The 24,703-nt window shown below is 47.1% G+C and overlaps 1 protein-coding gene across 7 annotated transcripts in view; it reads right to left on the bottom strand.

Annotated features, from left to right (window-relative positions):
• The window catches only part of LOC127418985 (agrin-like), a 417,085-nt gene that overhangs the window by 100,036 nt on the left and 292,346 nt on the right, over positions 1–24,703 (bottom strand). The gene's annotated exons all lie outside the window — the stretch shown is intronic.

Here is a 24,703-nt window from a genome sequence, read left to right as displayed (position 1 = left end):
TACAAAACTTGAAAGCAGCTGTCTTGCTATCCATTCAGTCAATGATTTAACACAATTTCTGTAGGTTTTTTGAAGGTACTTTTTAAAGGGATAGTTCACCCAAAAATGAAAATTCTCTCATCATTTATACACCCTCATGCCATACCAGATGAGTATGACTTTCTTTCTTCTGCTGAACACAAACAAAGATTTTTAGAGGAATATTTCAGCTCTGTAGGTCCATACAAATCAAGTGAATGGTGGCCAGAACTCCGAAGGTCCAAATATCACATAAAGGAATCATAAATGTAATCCTTAATAATCCAGTGGTTTAATCCATGTCTTCTGAAACAATCCAATAGGTTTTGGGTGTGAACAGACCAAAATGTAATTCCTTTTTCACCATAACTCTTGATGGTAACACTTTATTTGGATGGTCCCAAGTAGATATTTAACTGACTATAAGTGACTTATCAACTGGCTTGCTATAGCTAGTAAACAGTGTTTCAACAAACATTCAGTAGACTTTCTGTAGCCTGTATATAGATCTTTATTAATGACCTACTTACATTTATCAACTGACTTGCTATAGCTAGTAATCAGTGTTTCAGCAAACATTCAGTAGACTATCAATAGCCTGTAAAACAGCAGCAAAATAACAGCTTATCGACTGACTTGCTATAGCTAGTAAACAGTGTTTCAACAAACATTCAGTAGACTTTCAGTAGCCTGTATATAGATCTTTATTAATGACCTTTTAATGAACTGATGTTCTCAACAATAAAGCAGGTCATTAATAGAGATTTATACACAGGCTACTGAAAGTCTACTGAATGTTTGTTGAAACACTGTTTACTAGTTATAGCAAGCCAGTTGATAAGTCACTTATTGTCAGTTAAATATCTACTTGGGACCATCAAAGTAAAGTGTTACCCTCTTGACAACAGTCTCCTTGGTGATCATAATTTCAAGCTTGATTACACTTCCTAGCACCATCTAGCGCTCTGTGCATGCATCAAGCACTAGGAAGTGAAATTGAGCTTAAAATCGTGTTTATGACTAGAGACTGCAATGGCAAGATGTACTGTACAGTGAAAAAGGAGTTATATTTTGGTTTGTTCTCACCCAAGATTGATTTGATCACTTCAGAAGACATTGACTAAAACACTTGTATTTACTTGGATTACTTTTATGATGCCTTTATGTGATATTTGGAGCTTCAGAGTTCTGGCCACCATTCACTTGCATTGTATGGACCTACAGAACTGAAATATTCTTCTAAAAATCTTCATTTGTGTTCTACAGAAGAAAGTCATACACATCTGGTATGGCATAAGGGTGAGTAAATGACCAGAGAATTCATTTTTGGATGAACTTTTCCTTTAAAGAAACTGGTTTCAGGATGGTTTCTAAATCCCTGTTACATCAGTCTGATGCTCTAGAACAGGGGTTGGGAACCTATGGCTTGTGAGCCACAAGTGGCTCTTTGTTAAAAATCAAGTGACTCACTGGGTGTCTCACCATTCACCAACACATGATTGTTTAAAACTTTCTAGAGATAATTTTCCTGCAGAAAGTGTGGTTGCAATTGCAAAGCTTGAAGTCAGTGACAGTGTTTTGATTTCCTTTTTCCCGAATTTGTCGTACAGTCTACTCCTATTGAATAAGGTTTGAAATGAACACCTGCCAAATGTGGATTTTTCATGCGCAGTGGCGGGTATTTTTGCTGATGTAAGACGTCTCGGAGTGTCTAAGAAATTAGACACAAAAGATGCATGTTTGAAGAAACTTGTGATTATATTTTCAAGAACCAAATGCAGGTATTCATGCGCAGGTTATTTTGCTCATCTACCCGCAACAGGCGGGTGACCTGTATGATGTCTCGGAGTGACACATGATGTTAGACACAAGACATGTGCTTCAACAAACTTTATTATATTTTATTATATAAAAACAGACAAAAGAAAAGCCGTCATTGCTCGTGTCTGATTTGCTGTTTGTTCAAAGGCGTGGAACGGAACCCTGTCTCGTGAAACACGCATGTAAAGAGTTATCACTCATTTTTCTTTGTTTTCAAGAATAAAGTCGTCTATGAGAATACAGCAAATGATCTCCAATAGTTTGCTTTATTTCCACAGAGCAGTTCGCTCATACACATTGTGAACGCAACTCTGCAGGTTCAGTAATATATATATTTCTATTAAAGAAACAAAGATGAAAGTGATTTAATCATAAAATAATACAAGACACCTTGAACCTAAAATTGAGTTCTATTTTCTTTTCTTTAGGCAGCATTAACTGTATTACCAAAATGCAACACAAACACTTTTGATAAGAACACACATTTGGCAGCATTATTTTGGGAACACAAGGGAATTTATTAGGCTTATTTATTCTGATTATTATTATTATCTTTACATTTATAATTGTCTTTATTTCTTAATTTGTAGGCTATTAGTAATTTTCCACCTGTTGTCATTGATGGATGCTTGCATGTTCACAAATGGGACCGTTGGAGATGGTAAATGTTTGGATTTGGGGAGGTGGTTATAAACACATTTTTAATCACTTTGTTATTTTAATTGCTTTTTTCATTTAAAGTGCAATTTGAATTTAGAAATGTCTTTTGTTTAAGTTTTTCATGTTTCAATAAATTAATTGAATTTTTAAAGCAAAATCAATAAAGCAAAAACAACAGCAGGGGTGTTGACGATATAATCGGATATCATGATATTTTTTTAAGGCGATTATCATTAAAATATTTCTTATATATCGCCCAGCCCTATAGGGAAGTGAACTTTTTCATAAATGTAAAATGAAGTAATTTTATGGAGGACCCACACAAACACGTGTACTCAATTCCATATTGCAAAATGTTACTTTTAATTGTTGTATTTTTGTTTGTTTTTGTGTTTTTGAGTAGTCTATGGGCATAATAAACATTTTATTTCATTGAAAAACTTTGTTTTTTGAAAATAGTACATTATTAGTTTCTGCTATGGCTCTTTCCAAAAAATGCATCAACCAAGAATTTAAAGATTGGCTTCTTAGTGAAAAAAGGTTCCCAACCCTAGCTCTAGAACAAATTCAATTGAGCTCTGAGCTCTATCAGACGCCATCTTTTACCCACCAAACAACATCTACAGAATTGTGAGGCATCCCACATATTGACAGTAAGTTTGCTGCAAATAAAAAGATTTTGCAGGAGTTTTATTTTAGAGTTCAGTTTCAAAAGGCAACATTTGTCCATCTATGCTGCCATCAAAAATCGACCAGATGGAAAAGTCTTAGTTGACTGGATGTTGCCTTCCAACATTCAGACACAGCTAATGCCCTTCAAATCGCTTGCTAAACAGACAAGCGTCCAGCATGCAGCCCCATTAGAATGTCCTATCAGAGCAATAACTACTTGCATTTCACGTCATGCATCACTACCAAGCCTCCATCAACAAAGGACAGAAAGAAAAAAAAGAGAGACAGACAAACAAAACACAAATCATCATCCCAGAAAAGAAAGCGCTTTAGTTAATAATTTAGTGCGCTGTGCTACAGCACAGATATGAAATATGAACATCAGAGGGAGAAGCTGGTACTCTCAGTGGCGCCACAGCAGCTCCACAGTACTGTAAGTTCATTAACCTCTGCAGTTAGCAGACAGGGCCGAGGGACAGAGGGACCGAGCACAAGAAAGAGAAAGACAGAGAGAGAGACAGAGAGAGAGAGAGAAGTGGGTCAGCAGCGAACCAGCACAGCTCACTATTCTCTAGACCAAAACCTTTCGTCACCAAGTCCATTTTTTGCCCAATCAGATGAGAATTCCTGTTCGAAAATGTTACTTCTGTAATGTGACGAATTTTGGAGTGAAACAAGATATACAATTAAAAAAAATTTTTTTTAAAAATATGGTGGGAATTTATATAAATTGGGAATAGATTGATTGGAATGTGAAAAGTGGGCATTCCATAGCAGATTGAAGCCAGACTTGAATGCAAGTTCGCTAAAACAATGGCTTAACAGCTACTTGGCTATTGGTTAAAATTATCTAAAAGTCTTCATTTGGATTATACAATAGCTTGTGTTAGCCATTGTTCCAGAGAAAGAGCAAATTATTACATTCTGATTACACAGATTACAAAGACAAAAGTAATTTTTTTTGGGATAGCGTGCACTGATTAATCATTCACAATATGACCAGGAATATGCATTAAGAAAGAAAACAGGGTCTGTTCTGATTTCATGTTCACTTAAAAAAAAAAAAAAAAAAAACAGGCCAAAAAGCAATGGGTAGTGAAGATGGGAGAAGGTTTCAGGGGGATTATCACTCTGTATTGTGAGAGAGCTAAAATTACAGGGTGATGGTAAATGTTTGCATGTGCATGTTGACTTGTGTGTGTGAGAGATTACACACTTTTGTTTGTTTGCCTCCCTCTGTACATGTGTGTACATATAAATGAGATTATGCATGTGTGTATGGCCATCCCACCTCCTTAGTATTGTTTGAGAGAGCATATTGTGTGTGTGTGTGTGTGTGTGTGTGCGTACGCTCCCTACCTGTGCTGCCTATGGTGCTGTTACCATACTAATTATTCCTAGATCAGATGCCATCATGACCAAATAACATTACAGACACTCTGACACATTTCACATAAAAAGCCACAACACAATCTTCAGATAAATCAAATACACCCTCTCCACAAAATAAATTTCTTTTCCAGTATGATGTGAACAAGTAACAACACATTTCGAACTTCAAGAAGAGAGATGGAGAGTTTATATATTCCTTAATTATGGTTTGCCAGAAAGTGTTCTTGCACTAAAACAAGCTAGTGCATTGAATGTCACAGAATCTTGAGATGCATTTTTTAAAAGTTATTTTTACTTGAAACATCGTCTTAAAATTGCAGCAATCGAGATGCAGAAAAAGCAACAATACGGTCAAAGATGTTCAGACATCTAGCATGTTTACAAGAATAATAATAATAAAAAAATCAAAAACAGTGCAGACATGTATGCATACTGAGACCCCCAGGGTATTAGTGAACGGCACAAGACTGGTGAGAGATTTGAATGTAACCCTTCTCTAACCTCTTCATGGCACCCACCTATAATCCTACCCCACATCTGAGGGCTACTGCCTGGGATGAGGAGAAGTGTGTATCAAACACGTATCAAGTGCTGTGTGCATCAAAAGATGTGTTTAGTGCTGCCAAGCACATTTTTCATGACAGAAATCAAGCGGTGCCACACACATAAATTTCCTCAAACCCACACATGTACCCACTCTAACTCCTCATCTGTGCCAACATCAATATAAACAGAAGTGGAAAGTAAGCAGGTTACCTTCACAACTACGTATATGTGTAAACAATGGATCTGTGCCTAATTTTGCAGGCCTTGAAAGTGGGCTTTTCCTCCTGATCTCCCTTGTCAACTCCTCTCCATCTGTGCTTTCGAAGCACCAAGCTGGAGGACGATGAGATCAGGCTCATCAGCAAAGCACTTATGGCCTTCAGAACTGTACAAAGACCCATTACCCATGGCATGGCTCCTAAAAGCCAACTGCAGCCTCTGGTAATGCTTAGTTCTTAGCTATCTTTTGTTTCTTTAAAAATCTCATAAAATGGCTTAACGAGCGCCATTTTTTCCCGTGTTGACAAATTTCCTTTTGAACTGAAAGTTTGGGTGGGTCACATTAAACTGTTCATCCAAAACAACCAATAAGCTTTAGTTATGCCACAGCCATGAACTATTATTCATTATTATTACATGCATTTATTTACGCAAAATGCATAAGTGCTGTAGTGTTGGTTCAATTTTGATTTTGGTCTTTAAAAAGATGAAAGCATTCTTCACCCTAAAACAGAAAAATAAAATCAGAACTCTTACATTCACTGTTTTACAGCTCTAGCGGATGTAAAATAAAAAATCTAGATTTAATAAGTCAATGAAGAGAGAGGGCGAGAAAGTTCTCAGAGAAATAATGTTACATATAGCCATGATTACAGACTTTGTAAAAACTTCCAGCAGCAGCCAAGGCTGGCTTTGGTTATTGAGAGGGCTTGCATATTCTCTCAGTAAAAAATTAGCCCTGTTCTGAGAGTGGCAGAGCCTCTTTGAAATAGTGGGCTGCCATCCCTGAGGCCTGTGCTGCAGCACCAGTCTTCAAGGACTCCAGCTATAAGCTGGATGACAGCCACATGCCTCTTTGGGACTGCTACTGGGATGAGATGCACATAGAAAAGGCATTTTTGAAGTTTTTTTTGGCAGTTAATGTACGTAAAAGAGAGGAAAGCTACAAGAGATGGGCTGTGTAAGTAAAAACCAAGCAACATTGAAAAGTGCCAGAGTGCATTAATTAGGAGCCCACGCTCCAGTGTGTGTGGAAAAGCGGCCCTGATAATGAGAAGGTGTGTGTAAATAGCAGGTCCCTGAAGAGCTGAGTAATTGCTGTGATCAGGCGCTATAGGGCAAGAGTGTTGCAGAAGAGAATCTCTGCACACCACAGACCCTTTCCACCACACGAGAACCTATATACTCATTCCTTGCACCAGGGTAAGATATTAATTACGACTCAGGTAAAAAATTCTTCTGAAAACGACAAAATACCTCAGATATTTAATGCTGCACTATGTAACTTTGTGCTCTCAAGCGACACCTCTGGTTGAAACATAAAAATTGCAAGCAATTTGCAGAAGAATACATTACGTCAGTCGTGTTCTGGCTCTGCTCTTCTAATGAATTAATCTCCCAATTTGAGTTTACCTGGACATCGCCTGTGTGTGATCAAGACTGGAGCCGGAGTCATAACGTCTCGGTTACTGTCGTAACCGCCATTCCCTGATGGAGGGAACGAGACATTGTGTCGATGTAGTGACACTAGGGGTCGATCTTGAGAGCCTGAGACACCTTCAGATCTTTGAGAAAAGGCCACTCCCCCCGACATACGGGTATAAAAGGATGGCTGGAATGCGGATTTTACAGGTTTTTGCACTGAGGAGCCGAGACAAGGTCCTGGCCATTACAGTGGTGTAGTTCAGCCTGTGGCAAGAGGGACACAACGTCTCGTTCCCTCCATCAGGGAACGGAGGTTACGACAGTAACCGAGACGTTCCCCTTCTGTCACTCACTCGACGTTGTGTCGATGTAGTGACACTAGGGGTCCCTATATGAAACGCCACAATGGCTGAACTGTGTTATGTGAACTGCCGATGCAGGTGTAGGCAAGCTACTGTGAGTGTAGGAACAGATGCACTTGGACTGCACGTAGCCTCCCCAGATGCACCAAAACATCATGTAATTCCTAACAACCCAGAGGGGGGGGAAGGAGACGTATCTAGTATGGGAGCAGGCTGTGCCAGCTGGGGCTGGGGCCTTTAAATGCTCATAAAATGCGCCAGGGAAGGCGTTCTTATCTGTTCCTATTCTTTCAAGGGGAAAAGACTCCGCGGAGGCCACACCCTGCCCTGAAGGGGAGGATAAAAAAGTGGCGAATACATCATATGGGCCAAAGGACGCACATAGAAGAGGTGCGGCGGTAGGTCCTGCACTTCATAGGGTAGGAGCTCTACAAACGCAGCAACCGGGGAAGAGAGGGTTCTGCCAAGGGAGACGCGGGTCTACCGAAAAAGGGAGACCGTACCGCAGAAGATACATTACAGGAGGTTACCGGGGTAACCGAGACCTGTGGAGCACTTAGTACAGGGCACGTTAGCACACATACTGGGTCCGACTATGAATTCCTCCGCTGAATTTGTGAGCCAGAGGGCTAGAAGGAAGGACATCCAGGGTTCATAGGTTGTGAACACGCATGGGAGAGAAGAGCGCACGGCTTCACCTTGTGGAGGGGAAAGGCGCTATACACAAGAGGTACACCTGGCCAGCTGCCCCGCATAACGAAACTTACCTGTTCATACCTGAAAGAACACGGGATGAAACCGGCTCAACACGGAGATTGTAAAATCTCACGAAGGTATTGGGTGTTGCCCAGCCCGCTGCTCTATAGGTGTCTGCTAGAGAGGTGCCATTGGCCAGTGCCCAAGAGAATGCCCCACTCCTTGTGGAGTGTGCTCGAACACGCAAGGGGGCGAGCACGGACTGGTTCTGGTAGGCCAAAGCGATGGTGTCCACAATCCATTGGGCAAGCCTCTGTTTGGAGACAGCGTTCCCTTTCCACTGTCCGCCGAAGCAGACAAAGAGCTGCTCAGAGCATCTAAAGCTCTGCGTGCGATCCAAGTAGATGCACAAAGCATGCACCGGACACAGCAACGATAAGGCTGGGTCTGCCTCCTCCAGGGGCAGCGTTTGCAGGCTCACCGCCTGATCCCTAAAAGGGGCCGTGGGAACCTTGGGCACATAGCCCGGTCAGGGTTTCAGGATCACGTGAGAGTCTTTCGGACCGAACTCTAGGCACTCTTCGCTGACAGAGAATGCTTGCAGGTCCCCGACCCTCTTGATGGAAGTGAGCGCGGTCAGGAGGGTGGTCTTCAATGAGACGGCCTTTAACTCGACTGACTCTAGGGGCTCGAACGGGGCTCTCCGTAGGCCCGTAGAGGATTCCCGGGAGGCAAACAGGTCTACCTGTGCCTTGCCAAATCGACTCCAAATCAGCTGGACCACCTGGGGGTGGAGTCTCCACTCTCCCCTGAGCGTCATCTGCCGCGACAGAGCATCTGCTGTGGCATTGAGGCTGCCAGGGATATGAGTGGCCCGCAGCGACCTGAGTTGCCGCTGACTCCAGAGGAAGAGGTGACGGGCGAGTTGCGACATGCGATGAGAGCATAAACCGCCATGGCAGTTTATATAAGCCACTGTCGTCGTGTTGTCCGTCTGGACCAACACGTGCTTGCCCTGGATCAACGGCAATAGCCTCCGCAGGGTGAGCTGTACTGCCAGCAACTCGAGGCAGTTGATGTGCCAACGCAGGCGAGGTCCTGTCCAGGAACAGCGGCTGTTACCCGTTGCACATGGCGCCCCAGCCTGTCTTGGAGGCGTCCGTCGTAACCACGACGCGCCTGGACACTTGCTGTATGGGGACTCCAGCCCGCAGGAATGCAAGGTCTGTTCAAGGGCTGAAAAGGCGGCAACAGGCGGGCGTGAGAGCCACACGATGTGTGCCACGACGCTATGCGTACCTCGGGACTCAGGTCTGGAGCCAGTGCTGTAGCGGTCTCATATGCATAAACCAGAATGGCGTGACCGCCGCTGAGGATGCATATGCCCCAGGAGCCTCTGAAAGTATTTCAGTGGGACCGACATTTCCCACCTGGATAAGTTCAGGCAGTTCAGCACCGACTGCGTGCGCTCGCATGTGACACCGAGTCTAACTCCATGCCGAGAAAAGAGATGTTCTGAACCGGGGAGAGCTTGCTCTTTTCCCAGTTGACCCGAAGCTCTAAACGGCTGAGGTGCGTGAGCACCAAGTCCCTGTGTGCACACAGTAACTCTCGAGAGTGCGCTATAATCAGCCAGTCGTCGAGGTAATTGAGTATGCGAACGCCCACTTCCCTTAATGGGGCAAGGGCTGCCTCTGCGACCTTCGTGAAGATGCGAGGGGACAGGGACAAGCTGAAGGGGAGGACCTTGTACTCATATGCCCGACTGTCGAACGCAAACCATAGGAAGGGTCTGTGTCGAGGTAAAATCGAGATGTGAAAGTACGTGTCCTTCAGGTCTACAGCCGCGAACCAATCTTGATGCCGGATGCACGTCAAAATGTGCTTTTGCGTCAGCATCTTGAACGGGAGTCTGTGCAAGGCCCGGTTCAGAACTCGCAGGTCCAAGATTGGCCGCAACCCACCGCCCTTCTTGGGAACGATGAAAGTAAGGGCTGTAAAACCCGTCTCACCTCGGCTGGAGGGACCAGCTCTATCGCGCCCTTTTGTAGGAGGACTGCGATCTCCGCCCACAGGGCGGTGGCGCTCTCGTTCTTCACTGACGTGAAGAGAACGCCGTGGAACCGGGGCGGGCGCCTGGTGAATTGAATCGCATAGCCGAGTCAGATGGTTCTGGCCAGCCAGCGTGACGGGTTGGAAAGCGATAGCCACGCGTCCAAACTCCGGGCAAGGGGCACTAACGGAAGGATCGTATCTGACATTCCTGGGGGTGGGGCCTCGCGGCGGGGGGGAGCAGGGAGAGCCGTGTCGGGGAGCAGTGCTCCGACCTGAGGCAGCCGCACTGAGGGGACCCTCGAAGCACTTACTTTGCTCCGCGTGCCCGGCATAAGGCGGGGGTGTGGTTTGTGTGATGCAGTGGAGCACGCGATGGCAGGGGGCCGCATTCGTGAGGCCCAGGCTGCAGGCGCTCAGTGTCCGGTAGCCATGGGGATGGCGACCTTGAGCACTGAGCGCTTGGGAACCCTCCTGGAGGTCTTCACGGCCGGCCGAGAAGCGGGGGTGTCCCTCTCCTGGGGGGGCTCTACGATGGGGCCCTCGGCGAACTGACGGGGTGCGCACTTTTGAGCCACGTCGGGGCAAGATGTGCTGAATGGCCTCCATCTGTTGCTTCACCACTGAGAACTGCTGGGCAAAGTCCTTGATGGTGTCGCCGAAGAGGCTGACCTGGGAGATGGGCGCGTTAAGGAACTGCGCCTTTTCCGCGTCCCTCATCTCGACCAGGTTCAGCCACAGGTGGCGCTCCTGGACCACAAGCGTGGACATCATCTGCCCGAGTGCGCGCACTGTAACCTTAGTTGCACGGAGGGCGAGATCGGTTGCCGAGCGCAGCTCTTGTAGCACACCGGGATCAGAACTACCCTCGTGTAGCCCTTTCAAAGCCTTGGCCTGATGGACCTGTAAGAGGGCCATGGCGTGCAGGGCGGAGGCGGCCTGACCGGCAGCGCTGTAGGCTTTAGTCGCCAGAGACAACGTCGTCCTACAGGCTCGGGAAGGGTGTGCCGGGCAACTCTGCCCGGTGGTGGCGCTCAGCGGGCACAGGTGTGCTGTGATCGCCTTATCCACCTGGGGTATCGCGGCATAACCCTCGGCTGCCCCACCGTCGAGGGTAGTGAGAGCGGACGAACTGAAGGATCGGGTTCGGGCAGTGAAAGGTGCCCTCCACGACTGCGTCAGCTCGCTGTGCACTTCCGGGAAGAAGGGGACTGGAGGGGGGCGTGGCCGCAAGCGGCGCGCTGAACCCAGAAACCAGTCATCAAGCCGCGAGTGCTCAGGGGTGGGTGGAGGGTTCCACTCAAGCCCAACACTCGCGGCAGCCCGGGCAAGCATGGCGGTCAGCTCCACGTTGGCCTCAGACTGGGCTGCCACACCCGAAGGCAGCAGCCCGGTCGAGTCCTCAGCGTCCAACATCACCAAGGCACTCTCCGATGCAGCGATCGACATCTCATCCGGCCCACGAGCTCCGAAAGAGACATTAGGCTGGCACTGAGGCGAGCTGCCTGTCTCATCCCAGAACTGGACGGGTGCAAACGAGCGTACCGGGGAGTGGGCGGTATGTGGGGGTTTACCCGGCAGAACCGTACCCATTGAAGCCCCCGAATCGCCTTCAGCTTCAACCAGGGTGGCCTCGTACCCGTAGGTAGAAGGACCAGCGGGGGGGGACAGCTGCAAGTGACTTTCCCTCGAAAGAAGGAAAGCCGTGAACACAACGTTGCCATGGTCATGTTCTCACAATGAGAACATGAACCATCCACGAACGCTTCCTCAACGTGATTTTGGCCCAGGCACATGAGGCAGTGATTGTGACCATCAGAGGCGGAGAGGTAACGACCGCATCCAGGAACTGCACAGAGACGGAAGGGCATCTTTAAAAAGACGTTTAATGTCACTGTGCCTGCTCTAATATAGGAAATATACTCTTTAGAGGAAATAAACTCTTTTAAAGCGCTGTCGAAGCGCCCAGGGGCGTAGTCTGTAGTGGAGTGCAGAGTGGAGAGAAAGCTGCTAGAATGCACCGTATATCCAACAGCACACGCTTCTGAAGAGGTGAATGGATCAGTAGTAGTATTCAGCTCATTGAAATACAACCGCTTGGCTCCTTAGAAAAAATCTGAATGAATCCGCATTCCAGCCTCCCTTTTATACCTGTATGTCGGGGGGAGTGGCATGCAAATTCTACTCGCCAATTCTCATTGGCCTTTTCTCAAAGATCTGAAGGTGTCTCGGGCTCTCAAGATCAATCCCTAGTGTCACAACATACATATTTGAATTAATTTTACACTTAAATTGCTTTTTTGACACTACACTCAGGGGACTCTCCTCAGCCACCACCAGTATATCTTAATTTGATTATTCAAGTGTTTTATCTACTATTAAAGTTTGAATTGCCCTACAGTTTACAATATAAAAGGTTAAACTTGTGATATGTCTGATACGAGTTCAATAGAAGACATTATTATTTTTATATTATAGTGTCCAGCCTCAGTTACTACAATAGTATGTCTATGCAATGTACATAATAACACCGTAAACTAAAAACATAAAACGAGAATTTAATAATGATGGGGATAAAATATACTTTATTTAACGTAAAATAATCTGCTTAAATATGCAATACAACAATTACAAGAAGTCAATTTCAGAAGTCACACATATTAAATATGTAACATTAACTTCACCGGACAACATAGATATAGTACATCGCGATCGGTTAACACACGAGTACTGTTCAAATCATAAAAGCATGACAAGCAATATAAGCTTCAACAACCCTACCAGAAAATATATCCAAGCATTATAGCAGGTAAACAACTTCGCCAAACGGATAACAGATAAACATCCATCGAGACTGCAACGATGCTGACCTGAACTGTGTGAGTGTTACTGAACTGAGTTGAACAGCGTAGTTAGTTTCTCCAGCCAGAACATGAGACAGACGGTACTTCTTTCCTGTGTGTGTGGACATGATGTAATGACACAAGGATGAACGTCATAAACCAGTGATTTCGCGCCAAATCATTTAACTTTAAATTTCATTTGAATCCTTTAACATTTGAGAGTCTTTAGAGGTTTTAAGCATTATAAGAACAAAGCAAATCTATCATTTCCCTACAGTTTGTGAGCTGCTGGGTCATTCCAGGGGAAAAACAGTGTTTGTCTACAAAGCTGTGAAAGAAATCACACATTTATAAATCTAAATTTAGTCAGCCCTATCAAACTATGACAGGCACAGACATAAAGGCTACAAAATGAATAAAATCCCAGATGCAGTTCATTGTTCAACCAAAATCCAAATAACAACCAGGAAAAAAAAAGAAAGAAAAAAGAAGAAGATTTGGTGCATAAAGTAGGCCTTTTACCTATAAGCAAGCCCGAAACGCACCTGGGAATCTTATTTTGAAGTGACAGAGTCTTGGCCCCATTACAATGCTCTATATTAAGCATTAAACAAAGTAGTCTTTTTATAGCCTTTATATTCACCAGATGAAGGGTTTTGTATATTTATATCTTTCTCTAGATGTTGTTTAATGAGAAAAAAAGTTTTGCTATTATTCACAAGACATGAAGTTGAAGTTGGAGACACAATGTATGTGCTGACAGGGCACATTTCCATATAGTTGCAAATTTTTTTTTTTTTTTTTGCATTGTCTCGCTTCAATTTAGAACACTAGATTATCTTATCAAAATAACTAAATATGCATTAAAGTAAGTGAATTTTGTCAACGATGAAAGGTATAGATAAAGCAAATCCCCACGAGGTGTCAGTGATTGTTTTTATTTCACTTCTAGAGGCCTATATGTTATCTTGTAGAATCAAGCAGTTTTAAATGTAGAATCATCCAGCAGTCTGACTCACACAGTGAAAGAGAGAGAGAGAGAGAGATAGAGTAGGGAGAGAGAGGAGAACTTGCTCGCCAGCTCCCGGATGCGCTTAGTTACCATAGACTTTGTCAGTTCGAACCAGTCTGGCCATTCTCCGATGACCTCTCTCGTCAACAAGGCGTTTCTGTCCGCAGAACTGCCGCTCACTGGATGTTTTCTGTTTTTGATACCATTCTGAGTAAACTCTAGAGACTGTTGTGCTTGAAAATCCCAGAAGATCAGCAGTTACAGAAATACTCAAACCAGACTGTCTGGCACCAACATTCATGCCATGGTCAAAATCACTGAGATCACATTTTTACCCTGTTCTCTCATTAACTGAAGCTCCTGATCGGTATCTGCCTGATTTTATGAATTGCACTGCTGCCACACGATTAACTGATTAGACAATCACATGAGTAATTAGGTGTACAGGTGTACCTAATAAAGTGGCCGGTGAGTGTATGTACTATGTATGTATATATATATATATATATATATATATATATATATATATACAGTACTGTGCAAATGTTTTAGGCACTTGTGAGGATGTCTTCAAAAATAATGTCATAAATAGTTTTCATTTATTAATTATGACATCATACAATGTCCAGCAAACATAAAAAAATTAAATCAATATTTGGTGTGTCCACCTTTGCCTTTAAAACAGCCCCAATTCTCCTAGGTACACCTGGGCACAATTTTTCTTGGTTGTTGGCAGACAGGATGTACCAAGCTTCTTGGAGAATTCACCACAGTTCTTTTATCTATTTAGGCTGTCTCAATTGCTTCGGTCTCTTCATGTAATCCCAAACTGACTCGATGTTCAGTGGGGGGCACTGTGGGGGCCATGCCATCTCTTGCAGAGCACCCTGTTCTTCTATTCTAATCATTTCTATTTGCAAAATTAATGTTTGGGAGTCTAAAATGTATATTTCCTATTGACACACTAAAGCTGAAGATATAAATAATCATCTTAAGACAAATGTTTTTGTGAAACATCTTAAGTACCTAAACTTTTGCACAGTACTGTATATATGTTAAAACCCGGTTCCCTTTGCATGCTAAATGAAACTCTATACTAACACGTCTAGACTAATACGTATTACACTTATGAAATGAACTACTAAGTTGTTAACACTTCTACTGGTGACCCCTGTTCTGAGGTGTTATATAATATACACACTGTGGCCCCTCCCCCTGCTCGACATCCACTGCCATCATATTACATTTGTTCTTGTACCGTTTAATTACTATTGCCACTGAAACACGGTGTTAAGAATTATTAACACCGGCAGCGTATGAGGCTTCTCCCACTGTGATGGCAGGCCAGTATGCTTTATCCTGACACTTCGCCCACCCGAGGGAAACACCCACTCATGAACTCTCTAACAATATGTGTTTTTTAGAGAGCAAGTCTCTCATGCTAATCAAGATTACAGCTTTAACTCGGTTTACAAGGCTGTCAAATCGCAGACAGTCAGCCAACACACATTACAGGAAGTCTGTAAACCCCTTAGGTGGAATATCGTTGGCTATAGCGCATCTGCTTGAAAGACGTTCTAGAGAAAAGTTTAGTTTAGCACAGTCTGTATGACTGTAAATGCAGAGAATTATTCCAGAGAATTGCTGTAGTCAAGCTCATGCATATGGAAATCTCCTCTATCCCTCGTACTGGGATTACAGGGCATGTGTGAATTGTGATACAAACGTTCATGTGAGGAGGAAGCGTCTACTGCATCTATCTGTTCTGTCTTGCCACTAACAGAAGAGTTTTGAGTTTCGGCAAGCTGTGCGTGTAACACATTCTCTGTCTCTGCATATCAAAGGCTGTGTTCAGAATGGAAAATAAGCTTACTGCTCACTGAATACTGTGCAGTATAAACTGTATACTGCCAACAATTAAAAAAACAACAACATTAAGTCAAACAGTTCCCCGATAAAACCTTCAAACAGTATCATGCTACACTGTTGCCACAAGACCTTATCACATTGCATGTTTAATCCAATAAGAGGTGTCCAGTTATCACCTGGGAAATAAAAACTGTTATTTTCCAATTTTAAAAATGCCACCGAATATTGACAAAAATGCCCCCAAAATTGATTTTTCTCTTTTCGTTTGTATTACCTGATAATTGGTGTTTGATAACATTACTTTGAAAAGCAACTCATTAGAATATTGCGTTACTCCCTAAAAAAGTAACTTATTAAAATGGAAAGTAAAGCGTTACTTTTGAGTTACTTTTTTTTCACAGCTACTTTCTCTTCTGCTATGCTATGCATTCCATACAAATAAGCCATGCATTGCATATAAGAGACAATTCAGGTCATGCTAGCTACTGCACAATTCTCATGTCAAAACAACATAGTAAACAAACAGATATTTAGAAAGTAGGTCTTCACGTCATATTTATAATAAAGAATCAATAACATGAATATGCATGATGTTTCTCCATCAACATGGCAGCCATTATGAATAATAACCACTGTCTTACCTAAAACAGCAAAGTCCAACACTTGAACTTGCATCATATATGTCATCTTGTGCTGTGCCCATAGACAATGCCAGAGTCAATTTAAGATGTTTTTCAAAAGTCACGATAAAATTCAGTGGGGAATGCCAGCCTAACATGTTCAAGGAATAAGTCTGTTGAATAAATAAATATTTTTCACTTAAGTCATCTCAGTGCAAACTTGTTTTGAGTTGATCCACTGCGCGTACAGACGCCACTGGTTGATCGCATGCAACTTCAAAGGCGCATGTTGATACAACTTGAATGGAATCGTTTTTAATCCAGGTGTTCTATGAAAATTTGCATATATTGCACTGTATACAGACTACATACTGCTGCAATTGTAAGAGTAATATGCTATTATGCCATTCCATACATAGCCAGAGACATCTATAGCAGTGACTCCCCAGTGACATCCCCCTCACTTCACTCTTTCTCTCTTTCATTCCCTACCTTCCCCTTCAGCTTGAGGGGAAACATTTATTAGCATGTAGGAGAAGGTGTGTGTAAAAGGGAGTGAAGAAAATATTAGCATGACATAAGCAAAAATCCCCCCAGAGGCAGTGTTTTGTTTCCGAAGGAGCACTTATCACCAAACAATGGCTTCAAGGGCGTCGAAACTTTCTTTCTACTCATGCATTAAGAATTTAACCAATTTAACCAGCGGATAAGGTGAGACACCGTGAAACTGGACAAGCGGAAAGCAAGACAAGCAGTAGCGAGAAAACAAGAGAGGGAGAGAGAGAAAAAAAGAAAATGCCAAGGGTGAACAAAACAACAAAATACACAAACAACTTTGTAGTTGATCCAAAAATTAAAACACTGTCATCATATATTCACCCTTATGTTCCTTAAAACCTACACCACTTTCTGTCTCCTGTGAAATACAAAAGGAGATGCTTTGCCAAATCACCAATTGCTCTTGACTTTTCCATCCATTGAAAATGAATGGTGACTATGGCTGTCAGGCTACATTTTCAGTGAATAACTACTTAAATTTCTCTCTTTTCTTCACACAAAGCTATTTTACAGTTTCAGAAGACTTAGAATACAGTATATGAGTCATATGGCTACTTTCATTGTGCTTTGAGGAGTTAGACAGCCCCTGGACACCATCCACTTTCATTGTATCGAAGAGAGCAGCTTGGACATACTGTCATACTTCTCCATTGGTGTTCCACAGAAGAAAGACAATCATATGGGTTTGAAACGACATGAAGGCGAACAAATGTTGACATAATTCCTTTAAAGGCGGAGCAGAGAGGGATCCGTGGATCCGTTGAGCAGATGGCCGTTACACAGACACAGACACAGACATAAAGAGAAGCATTGCACATTGCATTCTGAACAGAGAAGACAGGAAAGTAGAGGAGGATGAAGCAATGGGGAAAACAAGGGGGAGGCAGGCATGCAATACAGAAGTTTGCTCCACAAAGAGACTCCTAACATAAACACATAACAGAGGTTACTGGTGAGGGCTTTTCCAAACAGCAACCAAAGACATCATTAGAAACTATAAAGGGTCTACTTTTATTTGTGTACACTCACAATAACATCAAAACCTTGTGCTTTTGTAAAATAAAGAAAATAAACAGGGTGAGCTTTCAGCCGCCTCTGTCTCCGCAAGCATCTTTCTGAAACACGTCACAAAAATGAACTGAAACTCAAGCGAATACTTATCAGACAAACATGAAACATAAAAGATGTTTAAAGAAACGTCATGGTTACTGGTGTAACCTCCGTTCCCTGATGGAGGGAACGAGACGTTGGTGTCGATGTAGTGACACTAGGGGTCACTCTTGGGAGCCCGAGACACCTCTGGTCTTTGATAAAAGGCCAATGAAAATTGACGAGTGGTATTTGCATGCCACTCCCCCGAACATACGGGTATAAAAGGAGCTGGTATGCAACCACTCATTCAGGTTTTACGCTGAGGAGCCAATATAAGGTCCGGCCATTTCAGCGGGTAGTTCAGCGTTGTGGCAGGAGGGACCAACGTCTCGTTCCCTCCATCAGGGAACGGAGGTTACACCAGTAACCATGACGTTCCCTATCTGTCACTCACTCGACGTTGGTGTCGATGTAGTGACACTAGGGGTCCCTATACAAAACGCCACAAGGCTGAACTGTGTTACGTGAACTGGCGGTGTGTGGTGGGCAGACTTGCTGTGTGCCTCATAGCCAGCACACCAGGTCGACACGTAACCTCCCCCAACACAGTTATGAGTGTCGAACGGCCCTTTTTGGGGACAAGTCGACTACCCAGAGATAGAGACAGGCTTAACCCAGTCATGGCCTCTTTCCCCTTCTCTTTTTCCACTCCCTAAAAAAGAAGGGGGATTATCCGACTGGGCTGCCAGGTCTAGACGGGGGGTGTCCCTCCCAAGGGGAGGACACCGCGGAGACCACACCTCGCCCCAAGAGAGGGGGGGATATTTAAGTGGAAAAATACATCACATGGTCTTTCCAACCATGTGGAGAGCCTTCAAGGTAGATCCTACCCAATGGGGGAGGAGTTACTACAACATGGAGACTGAGGGGCTCTGCCCAAGGAAGACGCAGTTTGCCAGTAGGGAAATGAACTAGCGGAAGATATAGATCGCATGGGGTTAGCCTTACAGGGAACCGCCACATGCGGAGCACCTACCCCAGAACCGGGCTCTTAGTTAGCGCGTGTACTGGGCCGGCAGCGAGTCTCTCCGAAAACTCGACTGCCACAGGGCTCGGAGGAAGTCAACTAGGGAACAACTTTTGTGAACACTACTGGGAATTAACAGCGCACGTCTTCAGCTCAAAAGGAGGTGGAAGGCGCTATGTGCAAGCGATACACCCAGCCGGCTATCCCGGGCTTATCCGCTTGTGTTGCGTGCCACTACCTGGGACCAAACCGGTTCCACCCGGAGGTTGTAGAACCTTGCAAAGGTGTTGGGTGTTGCCCAGCCCGCTGCTCTGCAATGTCTGTTAGAGAGGCACCTCTGGCCAGGGCCCAAGAAGCCGCTACACCACGGGTAGAATTGGCTCGTAGCCCTACCGGGGGCGGCATGTTTTGGGCGAGACATGCCATAGTTATGGCGTCAATGAGCCAGTGGGCGATCCTCTGCTTGGAGACAGCGCTTCCTTTCCGCTGTGCACCAAAGCAGACAAAGAGCTGCTCAGATATTCTAAAGCTCTGCGTGCGATCCAAATAGATGCGTAAAGCGCACACCGGACACAGCAACGACAGGGCTAGGTCTGCCTCCTCCTGGGGCAGCACTTGCAGGTTCACCACCTGGTCTCTAAAAGGAGTGGTGGGAACCTTGGGCACATAGCCCGGTCGGGGGTCTCAGGATCACGTGAGAATAGCCCGGACCGAACTCCAGGCACGTTTCGCTGACAGAGAACGCTTGCAGGTCACCTACCCTCTTGATGGAAGTGAGCGCAGTCAGGAGGGCAGTCTTCAAGGAGAGTGCCTTAAGCCCGGCTGACTGCAAAACTCAAAGGGGGCTCTCTGTAGACCCTGAAAAACTACAGAGGTCCGATGAGGGAACAAGGCGTGGCCTGGAGGGATTCAGCCTCCTGGCGCCTCTTAGGAACCTGATGATCAGATCATGCTTCCCTAAGGACTCACCGTCGACTGCGTCATGGTGTGCTGCTATGGCAGCAACGTACACCTTCAAGGTGGAAGGGGACAGCCTCCCTTCCAACCTCTCTTGCAGGAAGGAAAGCACTGATCTGACTGCGCACCTCTGGGGGTCTTCCTGATGGGAAGAACACCACTTAGCGAACAGACACCACTTAAAGGCATACAGGCGCCTCATAGAGGGAGCCCTAGCCTGAGTGAACGTGTCTACCACCGCAGGTGGGAGACAGCTTAGGTCTTCCGCGTCCCGTCCAGGGGCCAGACATGGAGATTACAGAGGTCTGGGCGCGGGTGCCGGATGGTGCCCCTTCCCTGAGAAAGAAGGGCCTTTCTCAGGGGAATTTGCCCGGGGGAGCTGTCACGAGGAGCGTGAGGTCCGAGCACCACGTCTGGGCGGGCCAGTAGGGTGCTTACCAGGACGACCTTCTCCTCGTCCTCCCTGACCTTGCACAGGGTCTGTGCAAGCAGGCTCACTGGGGAAAACGCATATTTGCGAATGCCAGGGGACCAGCTGTGTGCCAGCGCGTCTATGCCGAGGAAGGCCTCGGTGAGGGCGTACCAGAGCGGGCAGTGGGAGGATTCTTGGGAGGCGAACAGGTGCACCTGTGCCTGACTGAATCGACTCCAAATCAGCTGGACTACCTGAAGGTGGAGTCTCCACTCTCCCTTGAGGGTAACCTGTTGTTACGGCGCGTCCGCCGAAGTGTTGAGGTTGCCCGGGATGTGAGTGGCTTGCAGCAACTTGGTGCTGCTAACTCCGTTGGAGGAGACGGCGGGCGAGTTATGACATACAGCGGGAGCGCAGACCGCCTTGGCGGTTGACATATGCTACCACTGCCGTGCTGTCTGTCCGAACTAGCACGTGCTTGCCCTGGATCAACTGCCGGAACCTCCGCAGGGCAAGCAGAATTGCCAGTAACTCAAGGCAGTTGATGTGCCAACGCAGCTGCGGACCCGTCTAGAGGCCGGCGGCTGCGTGCCCGTTGCCAACAGCGCCCCAGCCCATTTTGGAGGTGTCTGTCGTGACCACGACGCGCCTGGAGACCAGTTCTAGCGGAACACCTGCTCGTGGAAACAAGAGGTCGGTCCAAGGGCTGAAAAGACGGTGACAGACCGACGTAATGGCCACGCGGTGTGTCCCGTGGCGCCATGCCCGTCTCGGGACTCGAGTCTGGAGCCAGTGCTGAAGCGGCCTCATATGCATCAACCCGAGCGGGGTGGCCACCGCCGAGGACGCCATATGCCCCAGGAGCCTCTGAAAATGTTTCAGTGGAACTGCTGTTTTCTGTTTGAACGCCTTCAAACAGGCCAGCACCGACTGGGCGCACTCGTTCGTAAGGTGCGCCGTCAAGGAGACTGAGTCCAACTCCAAACCGAGAAAAGAGATGCTCTGAACCGGGAGGAGCTTGCTCTTTTCCCAGCTGACCCGAAGCCCTAGTCGGCTGAGGTGTGAGAGCACCAGGTCCCTGTGTGCGCATAACCCGTCTCGAGAGTGAGCTAGGATTAGCCAGTCGTCGAGATAGTTGAGAAAGCGAATGCCCACCTCCCTTAACGGGGCAAGGGCAGCCTCTGCGATCTTCGTAAAGATGCGAGGAGACAGGGACAGGAGGAAGGATCGAGACGTGAAAGTACGCGTCCTTCGGGTCTACCGCCGCGAACCAATCTTGATGCCGGACGCTCGCTAGAATGCGTCTTTGCGTCATCATCTTGAACGGGAGTCTGTGTAAGGCCCGGTTCAGTACTCGCAGGTCCAAGATTGGCCGCAACCCACCGCCTTTTTTCGGTACAATGAAGTAGGGGCTGTAAAACCCCTTCTTCATCTCGGCTGGAGGGACAGGTTCTATCGCGTCCTTCCGTAGGAGGGTAGCGATCTCCGTGCAAGGTAGCAGCGTTTCCATCTTTCACCAAGGTGAAGTGGACACCGCTGGACCTGGGCGGATGCCCAGCGAAGTGAATCGTGCAGCCGAGTCGGACGGTCCGGACCAGCCCTCGCGACGGACTGGAAAGCGCAAGCCATGCACCCGAGTTCCGCGCAAGGGGGACCAAAGGGACAACGTCATCGGATGTACCGGCGGGTGGGGCCTCGCGGCAGGGCGGAGCTTGAGGTGCCACACCACATCGTGGCCGTGCTGAGTCCGAGGACATCGAAGCACTTACCTGGCTCCTTGTGACCACCCCTGGAACAGCCTGGGACGGGGGAGGAAGAGGCCTGTCCTCATGACCCGTGGAGACTGTCACATCGGGGGCGGATTTGTGCCACAGCTGGGTGCTCAGGGCGGGAGACCGCCGCTGGAGCGCCAACCTGCCAAATGGAGTGGTGGACGGTGGTCGTGATGCCAGCCGTACACACCGAATATGTGACCCAGGGAACAAGGAAACCACTCTTGCGGAGCTCTTGAGTACTGCAGCCACTTGGGCATGCAGCGCAATTAAATGCAAAAGGTAACAAAAAGAAGATCTGCTTACCAGCTCCAGAGCAGCGGGTTTCGTTGTCCCTGGGTCGCCTGTCTCGGGGGTGCTTTGAAGACCTCCGTGGGTTCTTCGGTGCCGGATGTGAGACAGGTGGCGTCGGCTTCCTGCGGTGGGCTCCACGCCGGGGCCTGGCCGGAGGGGCGGGCTGCGGCGGAGCCGGTGCAGTCACCGCAGGGGGACGCCCTCGGCGATGAGTAGATGGGGGGATCTTAAGCCACGCCGGGGCAGGACAAGCCGGCTAGCATCCATCTACTGCTCTACCATCGAGAACTGCTGGGCAAAGTCCTCGACAGTGTCGCCGAATAGGCCCGCCTGGAAAATGGGGGCAGCAAGGAATCGTGTCCTGTCGGCCTCACCCATCTCGACCAGGTTGAGCCAAAGGTGGCGCTCCTGGACCACTAGTGTGGCCATCGTCCGCCCGGGAGACCGCGACGTGACCTCCGTTGCTCGGAGAGCGAGGTCGGTCGCCGAGCGCAGTTCCTGCATCAATCCCGGGGCGGAACTACCCTCGTGCAGTTCCTTTAGCGCCTTGGCGGACTTGCAGGAGAGCCATGGCGTGCAGGGCGGAGGCGGCTTGTCCAGCAGCGCCGTAGGCTTTGACCGTCAGAGATGACGTAAACCTACAGGCCTTGGACGGGGGCTTTGGGCACCCACGCCAGGTGGCGGCGCTCTGCGGGCATAGGTGCACCGCGAGCGCCTTTATCCACCGGGGGATTGCCGAATAACCCTTGGCCGCCCCACCATCGAGGGTAGTGAGAGCGGGGAAGCTGAAAAGATCGGGACCGGGCAGTAAAAGGTGCCTCCCACGACCTTGTCAGCTCTTCATGCACTTCCGGGAAGAAAGGAACGGGGCGGGGCGTGGCTTTGAGCGGCGCCGCGAGCCCAGGAACCAATCACAGAGCCGCGAGGGTTCAGGGAAGAGCGGTGAAATCCACTCTAACAGACGCTCGCGGCTGTCCGGGAAAGCATGTCGTCATCTCCGCGTCAGCCTGTGACTGGGCAATCGACCCCGAAGGGAGGAGCCCAGCCGAGGCTTCCGACTGGACGAGCCCGCTCTCCGATGCTGCGCTCGAGAGCTCATCACTTTCGCGGGCTCCGAATAAGAGGTCGAACTCGCCGTGAGACGAGCCGGCAGACTCACCCGGAAGCCCGATCGGGGCAGAAGAGCGTGCTGGGGAATGGGAGGTCCGCGGGGGGATACCCGGCGGAGGCGGTCCCATTGGGGTCCCCAAATCGCCCCCAGTGCTAGCCGCGCTGGCCTCAAACCCGTGGGTAAAAGGACCGAGGCGGGAGCCTCTGGGGTGGCTCGCTTCCTTACGAAGGCGAGCCGCGACCGCAACGTTGCCATGGACACATTCTCGCAATGAGAATGTGACCATCCACGAACGCTGTCTCCGCGTGAGCAGTGCCCAGACACGAAAGACAGTGATCGTGACCATTAGAAGGCGAGAGATAACGAGCACAACCAGGAATAACACACAATCGGAAAAGCATCTTTAAAAAGACGCGTCTTTAAAAAGACGTTCCGTGTGTGCGCTCTTTTAGAGAAATATATACTCTTTTAGAGGGGAAAAATGCTCTTTCAGAAAATATACTCTCTAGTTTTTCTGCCGAAGCGCCCAGGGGCGTTCTCTGCAGTGCACCAGTGCAGAGGAGGGAGAAGCTGCTGAAATGCGCCGTCAGATCCAGCAGAGGTGAATGAACAGTAGTATTCAGCTCAATGAGCATGACCGTTCGGCTCCGAAGAGAAAATCTGAATGAGTGGTTGCATACCAGCTCCTTTTATACCCGTATGTTCGGGGGAGTGGCATGCAAATACCACTCGCCAATGTTCATTGGCCTTTTATCAAAGACCAGAGGTGTCTTGGGCTCCCAAGAGTGACCCCTAGTGTCACTACATCGACACCAACGTCGAGTGAGTGACAGATAGGGAACTAAAGAAAGCTTAAAATGTCTACTTTTAAATATAAAAATTCAAAATTCAAACAAATATTCTCCTGCAATGTAATCTGTACGAAACAAAGCGATGTACAGTTTCTCCTGGCTCAGCTAATTATCGCTAATGTGATCACACCCACCAGCAGAGCACACTATTCATACGGTAATGTGCTGAGGCGATCAATGCAAATGGTAAATGCCCCTAACAGTGCTTTAAAAAGCATCAAGTTCATTCACTTTTCTGCGCGTTTGGAAGATGGCACGCTATACAGTTGAGGAAGCTCCTGGATAGTGACGAGGAGTTCACATTTACCTCAGAAGAAGAGCGGGAATCCGACGATGAACATTTAAAGAGCGACTTGATCCAGCCGAGGATACAATTTTGGATGAGTAAGTCTTTTAGTTTTACGTATATTAGTTGACATGCT

Source organism: Myxocyprinus asiaticus, chromosome 28 (genome assembly GCF_019703515.2).
Source record: "Myxocyprinus asiaticus isolate MX2 ecotype Aquarium Trade chromosome 28, UBuf_Myxa_2, whole genome shotgun sequence".
NCBI classification, from domain to species: domain Eukaryota; kingdom Metazoa; phylum Chordata; class Actinopteri; order Cypriniformes; family Catostomidae; genus Myxocyprinus; species Myxocyprinus asiaticus.
This window is presented reverse-complemented; position numbering and strand designations above follow the sequence as displayed.